The sequence below is a fragment of the Eschscholzia californica genome, unplaced genomic scaffold, assembly GCF_041429995.1.
Source record: "Eschscholzia californica isolate CP2 unplaced genomic scaffold, dmEscCali1.0.p SCAF_43, whole genome shotgun sequence".
NCBI classification, from domain to species: domain Eukaryota; kingdom Viridiplantae; phylum Streptophyta; class Magnoliopsida; order Ranunculales; family Papaveraceae; genus Eschscholzia; species Eschscholzia californica.
The window spans coordinates 77,501-80,000 of NW_028238465.1; positions in this window are offsets into that span (position 1 = coordinate 77,501).

Below are 2,500 nucleotides of genomic sequence, written 5' to 3' on the forward strand. Positions count from 1 at the left end.
TTGACTACATGCTTCACAAATAACCTTGCGGCTTGTTCGGCAGTGCAGTCGGTAGGTGCAGCGATGAAGGTAGCATACTTGGTGAACCTGTCAACCACCACAAGTATGGAACCTAACCCATCAACTTTGGGTAAGGCAGAAATGAAGTCCAAAGAGACACTTGCCCAAGGCTTCTCTGCTACAGGAAGTGGCTCCAATAGTCCTGCTGCCTTCTTCTGCTCCACTTTATCCTGTTGGCATATGAGGCAGGTTCTCACATAGGATTCCACATCCTCCATCATCTTTGGCCAATAGTACCTCAGCTCGAGCAATGCCATAGTTCTCCTCTGGCCTGGATGTCCTGCCCACCTGGTATCATGACATTCCCTTAGGAGTGTCCGACGGAGATCCCCGTACTTTGGCACATAAAGCCTGTTCCTTTTTGCAAAGAGAAGACCATTATCTACCCAGAACTTCTTGGTCTTCCTTTCACGAGCGGCCTGCATTAGCTTCTGTGCATGGGAGTCGTGTTGAAGTCCCTCCCGTATCCGGTCCAAGTATAAAGTGTCGGGTCGACTGACTATGGCACAAAGCCTTGAGGATGCTAGCTCTGCCTTTCGACTTAGTGCATCAGCAACATGGTTGGTGCGGCCTGGCTTATATTCCATCTTCATGTCAAACTCGGCCAGAAAGTCTTGCCACCTTGCTTGCTTAGGACTTAATTTCTTCTGGGTCTGGAAGTAGCTTGTGGCAACATTGTCAGTGTATACTGTGAAGAAGTTGCCCAGAAGATAGTGCCTCCATGTCCTTAAGCAGTGCACCACAGCTGTCATCTCTTTCTCTTGGACCGTGTAGCGCCGCTCCGTATCATTAAGCTTCCGACTCTCATATGCAATAGGATGACCCTCCTGCATAAGAACACCTCCAATAGCAAAGTCAGAAGCATCTGTATATACCTCGTAAGGTTTAGTATGGTCTGGCAAGCTAAGTACAGGCTCTTTCATAACAGCTTGCTTTAGATCATCAAAGGCAGCTTGGCATTTATCAGTCCACAACCAAGCTTGGTTCTTCTTCAGAAGATCAGTGAGTGGGGCAGCTCTTTTGGAATATCCCTCGATGAACCGCCGGTAATAGTTAACAAGCCCCAAGAAGGACCTTAGTTGGGTCACTTTGGTTGGCTCCTCCCAACCTTGAATGGCTTGTATTTTCTTCTGATCCATCCATATTTTCCCTTCTCCTATCCAATGACCAAGGAAGGCAACCTTGGTGGAAGCAAAGGAACATTTCTCTCTTTTGACATAGAGAGAGTTCTCCCTTAGTACTTGAAAGACAATTCGTAGGTGTTTAAGGTGCTCCTCCATGGTACGACTATATATTACTATATCATCAAGGTAAACAACTACGAATTTGTCTAAGTAAGGATGGAATACCTTGTTCATAAGGGTGCAGAATGTGGCAGGAGCATTTGTTAAACCAAAGGGCATAACTAAAAATTCATAAGCTCCATACCTGGTGACACAAGTGGTCTTGGGCTCATCTCCTTTGGCTATTCGTACCTGATAGTAGCCTGACCTCAAGTCTAGCTTTGAGAAGATCCTTGCACCACCTAGTTGATCAAACAAGTCTTCCACCCGAGGGATAGGGTATTTGTTCTTTACTGTCACCTTGTTCAGTGCTCGGTAGTCGATGCATAGACGTAGACTCCCATCGTGTTTCTTCTGAAAGAGCACTGGCGCCCCATAAGGTGATTTGGAAGGTTGGATGAATCCTGCATCAAGTAGCTCCTTGAGTTGCTTCCTCAGCTCTGCCAACTCAGGAGGTGCCATCCGGTAAGGGGCCAAGGCAGGCGGCTTGGACCCCGGTTCCAACTCGATCTCATGGTCCACCTCTCTCCTTGGTGGAAGCTTCTTAGGCAGCTCATCTGGCATAATGTCCTTGTACTCCTCAAGGACTGCTTGAACTTCAGTAGGGACTGGTCCTTCTGCCCCATCAGGTTCCTCTTTAACTGTGGCAAGGAATGTCTCTTCTCCTTTGGCAAGTCCCCTGCTAAGCTGTATAGCTGAAAGAGATCCTCCCTTTGCCTTTGCTCGAACGGCAGGTACCATACATGGTGACTTCTCATCATGGATGCTGACAACATTCAAGTAAGGGCTAATGGTTGCTTTGGCATGCTCCATGAAATCCAACCCAAGGACAACCTTGAAGTCATCCATGTTTGCTACCATGAAATCCACAGTACCACTCCAGGTGCCAATCTTTAGTGGTACATTCCGTGCTACTCCATGCACGGTCTTAGGAGGCGAGTTCACTGCCTTCATCTTACTCGCGTCTCCTTCATACTTAAGTCCCAATCTTCTGGCCTCATCTGGGACTATAAAGTTATCTGTGGCTCCACAATCGGTCATGGCCCTAGTAGCTTTCCCACCAAGTAGGATGTCAACATACATAAGACTCCTTCCTTTCCTGAGTTTGGTGGGTTGAGTTCCCTTGAGAGCATTGAGACTAATGGAACCCATGTGTG